We start from the raw sequence: 7,754 nt of genomic DNA on the forward strand, positions 1-7,754 counted from the left end.
GTATATTGAAGAAAATTCGTCTTATTCAGGAAAAAATTAATCTTCTTGGTTACAATATTTTATTGAAAACTTCTTTTTTGTTCGATTAAAAATTAAATTTTAAATGTAGATTTTATTATTTTATTATCTTTCAAATCTATTCGAAATCTTTGCTAAATATTAAAAAATTTTGTAACATTATTAGGAAATCATTGAAATATTTAAAATCTATCTCAAATTTTTGCGAAATTTTTTAAATCTTTGATTAATAATTGAAATCTTTGTAAAATCTTCGTGAAATTTTTTTGAATTTTTAAAAAATCTTTGCTAAATATTTGAAATATTTTAAAAATTTTCGGTAACATTATTTAAATTTTTGAAATCTTTGTGAATTCTTTAAAAATCTTTGCTAAATACTTAAAATATTTTTGAAACGTTCGGTAATATTTTTGAAATCATGTAAATCTTTGTGAATTCTTGGGGAAATGTTAGGTAATATTTGTAAAATTATTGAAATATTTGTGAAATATTTGCGAAATTACTGAATTCTTTGAGAAGTTTTGTTTGAAAATCTTTGTAAAATCTTTAAAAAATTTCTAAATTTTAAAAATTTTCGACAATATTTGTAGAATGATTGAAATCCTCATGAAATATATGAAAATAGAAATATTGAGGAAAAAAACTATTTCATTGTGTGTTTAAAAGTTAGTTTTCTTATTTGAAAATTCAGGTATATTGAAGAAAATTCATCTTATTCGGGAAAAAATTAATATTCTTGCTTAAAATATTTTATTGAAAACTTCTTCTTTGTTGGATTAAAAATTAATTTTTTAAATAGTTATTTTATTATTCGACATTTGTTTGAAAATTGATCTTTCACAGTTGAAAATACAATTATTTGGTTAAAAATAATGTATTTGGTTCAAGGTTAATGTTTTTGGTAAAAGATTAAATTTCGTAGTTAAACATTCATTTTCCTGTGTGAAAGATTAATCACTTTTATTAAAAATGTATTTCTTTGGTTGAAAATGTATTTATTCTGTTGAAAATTCGTCATGTTTGTTTAAAAACGTTTTTTTAAACTGAATGTTTGACCATTTCATGTTTGATTTAAAATTTACGTTTTGAAAATTAAACTATTTTATTGCAAAATTCTTTGTTTAATCGTTATCAATAATTTCCATACCTAAAAATTGAAATGTTCCATTTTTATGTTTGAAACTTAGTCTTTTTATTTAAAAATTCGTATTTTTTCTGGTAGAAAATGATTCTTCTTAGTCTATTCGTCTTTCGCATTTTCTCAAAAGTTAAGTTATTTGTAGAAAATAATGGCTCGTTATTAAAAATTCATCTTTTCAGTTGAAAATTCAATCTTTTTTTAGTAGAAAATTAATGTTCTTGGCTGAAAATAAATCTTTTTTTGTTAGAAATTCAACTTTTTAGTTGAAAATTAATTTTGTTGGATGTCTGAAAATTTATTTATTTTTTTGAAGATTCGTCTTTTAGACAGAAGAATAAGCTTCTTGATTGGGAATTCATCTTTATGGTTAGAAATTCAACTATTTGGTTAAAAAATTCAGTTTTTGTGGTAAAGATTTATAATTTTTATTGCAAATGTGTTGTTTTTTGGGTAGGAAGTTTATCTTTTTGGTTGAAAATTCATACATTTTGTTAGAGATTTGTCTGTGGAAAACTCACCTATTTAACTAAATGTAATTTTTTTATTGAAGATTCACCATTTTAATTTACAGTTCAGTTTTTTGCTTCAAAACTTATCTAATGTGTTTAATAATTTTGGTTTGGTTGAAAATATTAATTCTTTAAACAGAAAATTTAACTATTCGATTTTTTGTTCGAAAGTTACCTTTTTTATTTGAAAATTCAGGTATTTTTTTTAATTCGTAATTTTTGGTCAAATAAGTTTGGCTCTAGACATTTTTTCTTATTTCTAAACACCACGAAACACGATTTATCTGTGTATTGTCATCTAAAATCGAGATAACTTTCCGGTCCCCTCTATAGTTTTATATCAGTGTGTGAGCCTGTGTGAGTTTGCGTCTCAACTCTTGCCTTAGAGGATCTGTAGGTGAACAGAGTATAGAAGATTTCTAAAGAAAATCAGAAAAGTGGGGGCGGTGCAGAATTTATTCTGCTCACGCAAACTCGGTTTGAATTTCGACCCCAGACCTTCCCTTTGTGTATGACGAACTGCGCTGAGCAGCAGGCTAGACACCACCTGCCAGCACTGACAGAACGTGTCCATTACGCACGCGCGGAATCAGAAAGCGTTGCTAGACAGCTGTGGTTCTGTTATTCGCGTCTCGTTTTCAGTGTCATTCCCTCCGCCGTGGGGAACTGGTTGTGTCTAGTGTAGTGGGGTGAGTGAACAGTCTTCAGCGTAGACTGTAGACTGTTAAAAAATACTTAAGTGCACACAGGATATCTCTGGAGCAAAATAAGAATTCACAGGTTTGAAAAAGAATACAGTACACCAGATTTTGGAAGATTTCACGGAAATTTCAAATTATTCAATGATTTCAACGAATACAACAGATTCAGCAAACAAAGATTTCAGAATGATTTCAAAAATATTTCAAAAGACTTCACAAAGATTTCATTGATAAGAAAAATGCGTGGAAAAGATTTTACAACAATTTCCGAAAGATTTTAATGATTTTAAACGATTTCAAAGTTTTTTGAAGAAGATTTCACGATGTTTTTAAACGAACACAAAATATTTCACATATGTTTCTCAGAATTCGCAAGACTTTACGACAGGGCTCGCCACTTCAAGCAGGTGTTGGCTGCCACGACAAGTGCATGGCTGCCACCAATTTTTTCTGTCATTTTTTTCTTCATTTTCCAGGAATCGAGCGAAGGGTTACGGTCACGGTAAATTACGTCTCGTCGTCGTTTACGCCGGGGGGTCTGAACCTTTTTACTCGAATTTTCTATACATTTAATTTCCAATTTTATTTTTAATTGAGAAAGTGAATCTAATTTACCTGCAAATTGAAACTGTCATAAAAGTTTTAAAAAGGAGGAAAAATTCGAAAAATTTTGAATGAATACAAAATATATATATATATATTTTTTTTTTTAATTCATGACGATTTCAAGAACTTCAAATAGGGTTCGATGCACCAGATTACGAAATTGTTAAAACTATTTCAATAGTTCTAACAAAATTTGAGGGGATTTCAATGGTTTCAGACGAATACAAAAGATTTTATAAATATTTCAAAGAGTTCATAAGGACTTGAAAACATTAATAGAATTTCAAAGGCGTACAAAGAAATTAATTTTAAGCGATTTTGAGTTTTTAAAAAAATATTTCAATGATTTCGAGGAATAGAAATGATTTGAAAAATATTTCAAAGTGAGAGTTTCCAAAGAATTTTAAAACTTTAATGCAAACAAATTCGAGAGGATTTAAATATTTTCAAACGAATAAAAAAAATTTCAAAACCTTTTATAAATACTTCAAAGAAATCATAAGGATTTGAAAGATTTGACCGATTTTGAAATTTTCTTACTTATTTGAATAATTTTGACGAATGAAAAAGTGGCGAATATTTTAGAGAATTGATACGAATTTCCGAAGAAATAAAAAATTTTAAAACTCAAATGTTTTTAGATTTTAAAAATTCCATTACGTTCAACTGAAAACAAAATATTTTTTTAATAATTTGAAGAATTCATGAGGCTTTTAAACGATTTCAAGAAATTCAAAGAATTTCGAAAAGAGATTTCAAAATATTTCAGTGATTTTCAACGATTTCAAAGTTGTTAATAAGATTAAAAACGAATACAAAAGATTTCACCAATATTTTAAAGAATTAATCAGGATTTCCCCAGGTTTCGAGAATTTCAAAACTTTTAAACAAATAAAGCTTTTTTAAGAAGATTTCATATCTTCCCATGATTTTAAATAAATAGAAAATATTTTGAAAAATTTATGAGGATTTGCAAAGATTCCGAGATTCAAAGGATTTTCCAAGATTATATGAATTTCAAATTTTTGTAAACAAATTTAAGTTAATTGTTAGAAAATTTCAAATATGCCTCCAGATTACCAAGATTTCAAAATATTTTTCCATGTCAATAATTTCAAAGATTGAAAAAACGGTACAGTACACCAGGTTTTAAAGTTTTAAATTGTTTCGAAAGGTTTTAACAAATTCCAGAGGATTTCAAATGATTTTAAATAAATAGAAAATATTTTGAAATAATATATGAATAAAAAAGATTTTACAAATATTTCAAAGAATTCATAATGATTTCAAAAGGCTTCAAGAATTTCAAAGATTTCAAAAAGGGTACAATGCAATTTTTAACATTTTAAATTTTTTTCTAGAAGATTTTAAATATTTCAATGGTTTAAACAAATACACAACATTGTGCAAACAAAGAATTCGTACAGATTTCTGAAGATTTCTAGAATCGCAGCAATTCTTTTAAGATTTTCTAATTTCTTTAGACAATTTCAAATATTAAAAATGTTCTAGTAATTCTAAAGGAACACAAGAGATCTTATAAGTATTTCAAGAAGGGTGCAGTTAAACAGATTTTTAAAATTTTTAAACGATTTCGAAAGGTTTCAACCGATTTGAGAGGATTTCACAAAAATATTAAATATTTCGCAAAGATTTCGAGAGCTTTCAGAGGCCGTCAGAAAGATTTCAATGAGAACCCAAAGATTTTACAAAGATTTCAGAAATATTATGAAATATTTCGAAAATATTGCACACAGATTCCACAAAAGTTTTAATCATTTCACGAATATTTTTAAATTTTCGCAAATATTTCTGAAGCTTTCAGAAATATTTCAATGATTTCCCAAAGATTATCAAATATTTCAAAAATATTTGAAACATCTCACAAAGATTTCCAAAAATTAAGAAAAAGTTTCCATAGCTTCCAGAAAGTAATCAAAAAGTTTTTTTAAAAAATATTTTAAAGAGTTCACAGATAATTAAAATGTGTCACAAAAATTTTAAAGGTTGTAAAAATATTTCAATATTTTCCAAAGATTTCACTAAGATTTCACAAAGATTTCAAAAGCTTTTAAAAAGATTTCAGAAAAATGTCAGAGTTTTACAAAGTTTCCAGAGAGCTATCAGAAAGTTTTGGCAAATATTTCAAAGATTTCAATAATATTACAAATATTATCAAATAATTAAAAAATATTTCTAATATTTTGCAAAGATTTATAAAGATTTCAAAAATACTTCCAAAGTTTTCCCAAACATTTGTAAGATTTTACACAGATTAAAAATATTTCGCGAACATTTTTAGAGCTTTCAGAAAGATTTCAATGATTTCCATAATATTTCAGTAAGATTTTTAAAATTTCAAAAAGATTTACAAAGTTTCCGGAAAGCTGTCTGAAAATTTCGCCAAAGATTTAAAAAATTTCAATAATTACACAAATATTATCAAATATCTTAACAAAATATTTCAAATATTTCGCAGATTCCGAAAGATTTCACAAAGACTTCCAAAGCTTCCAGAAAGCGTTCGCAAACATTTCGAAGGTTTCACACAGATGTCAAATATTTTGCAAAGATTTCTAGAGCTTTCAGAAAGAATTCAATGATTTCTAAAATATTTCACTAAGATTTCCATGATTTCACAAATGTAATTAAATATTTCATTAAGATTTTATAAATTTCAGAAAGGGTACAATGAATTCCTTAAGATTTCACAAAGTTTTCAAAAATGTTAATAAATATATCAAAAAGATTTCAAAACATTGCTTGAGGCTTAGAACACATTTTATGAAGATTTCACAATGGTTTTCAAAGCTTTCAGAAAGCCTTCACAGAGTTTTCCCAAATATTTTCATGATTTCGTATATTTGGCAAATCCTTCACGAAGATTTTAAAAATTACACAAAGATTTCAATGATTTCCAGAAGATTTCACGAAGATTTCAATGATTCCCTAAAGATGTGACAAAGATTTCAAGAGCATTCAGAAAGAAATTTAATATTTGTGTTAATATTTGCATTTCGAAAGAAATATACGGATTTTCTTACTTCGGAAATTTACAACGATTTCAAAAGGTTTCAACCGATTTGAGAGGATTTCAAAAGATTTTAATGATTTCAAACGAAAAAGAAGATTTTGCAAAAATTTCAAAAAATTTCTTACGTCTCGGTTGAGACCCACTTACCTTGTTATAAAATTATTAACTTTAAACTCATGCTCCTTTTTTTTATTCTTAATTTTGTTACAAAAAAAAAACAGGGGCTGAGGAAAAAGGATAGACGAAAAGTTGAGACAATCGAGTTGCCTAGATTGAATAATAGTTTGAGATATTAACTTATAATTTATTTAGATCAACTTTACAAATTTGAAATGTGCCAGTCTTGTTTAAATTATTTCTTTAAAATTTATACATCTAATTTGTTTTTGAAAATATAAATTGTTATGTTTTTTGAAATTTTGAGCTTTTATTTGACTTTTTAGTTCTCAGTAATTACTTCAATAAAAAAACTTACAGTCATAATATGATTTGTATGGAAAATTTGAAGAATATTTTATATACCTGTTTTATTTCAGAAAAACTTTTAATCAATCCTGCAAAATAAAAAAAAGCCTTAAGGTTTTCTAATTTTTGTTTTGGAATTTTAGAAATCTTTTGCAATCTCCTTGAATATTCTCTTTAAATTAATGTCCTGTGGCAAAAAAAAAAAATTTAATTTTCACACGAATCTTAATAAAATTTTGGTATATAGTTTTATTTTTAATTATTTGGAATCTTTTCAACTTTTAAATTATTTTTGAAATTCTTTTAAAACTTCTGAATTTTCAATAAAACCTGCAAAATTTGAAAAAATGACAGAAAATCTCTCAGATTTTTGTTTACAATTATGAAAATGTGTTTAAATCTTTTTAAATAAACTTTTAAGATTAATGAGGGGATTTATACAAAATCATCCTATTTTCTACCTAAAGATATGTACTCTAAATAAAAATGTAAATTTTTAATGCAAGAAAACAGTTTATTTTCCAAGCATATAGTTGAATGTAAATATATAAAGTTTCCACCACCACTAATAATTTTTAACCAAATAGTTTAATGTTCATCTAAAAAAATGTCAACCATAAATGAAAAAGTTGAATTTTAAGTTTAAAAATCAATTTTTGAGAAAAAAACGACTTAAAAAATCGTAATATTTAAAATTTTCCACCAAAAGTTATCAATTTTAATAATAAAGATGCCTTCTAATCCAAAAAATCTGAACTTTCTACCTAATGAAACGAATGATCAAACCAAAAAAGACGAATATTATAGTAATAAAGTTGCATTTTTTGCCATCAAAGATGAAATTTCGACAAAAATATATGAACTTTTTAATTAAACAGAGAATTAAAAACAAAGCAGTTGAATTTTTATTTTAAAAAAATTCACTTTGACTTTTTAACATAAAAATATGAGTTTTAAAGAAGAAGTACATTTTTTTAAGAAAATACTTTAATTTACAACCTAAAAATACGATTTTTCAACAGAACAGTTGAATTTGCAATCAAGTGCATAATGTGGGAAGCCACGTGCCGGTGTTTGCGATACATGTTCTTAAGGCCCTTTATCAGAATGTGTAATCTGTTATAATTTTGAGTTCGCATGGTTGAATATTTTTCTCTAATTTTTTGCATACTTCATCTAAATACTCATATTTCAAGGCCCGCAGCGTCAGGTTTGGATAAAAAGTTTATATTTTGTTTAATAATTAAAAACAGAAGAACAATAGCAGAACACTCAGTTCT

General features: G+C 25.7%; 1 long non-coding RNA gene across 1 annotated transcript in view; it reads left to right on the forward strand.

Moving 5' to 3' along the window:
• Nucleotides 1–2,293: 2,293 nt before the first annotated feature.
• LOC117174297 overlaps nt 2,294–7,754 on the forward strand; it is a 42,731-nt gene continuing 37,270 nt past the window's right edge. The window contains exon 1 of the long non-coding RNA XR_004467287.1: nt 2,294–2,448. This is a non-coding gene — a long non-coding RNA (uncharacterized LOC117174297). The remainder of the gene's footprint in view (nt 2,449–7,754) is intronic.

The sequence above is a fragment of the Belonocnema kinseyi genome, chromosome 1 (assembly GCF_010883055.1).
Source record: "Belonocnema kinseyi isolate 2016_QV_RU_SX_M_011 chromosome 1, B_treatae_v1, whole genome shotgun sequence".
NCBI classification, from domain to species: domain Eukaryota; kingdom Metazoa; phylum Arthropoda; class Insecta; order Hymenoptera; family Cynipidae; genus Belonocnema; species Belonocnema kinseyi.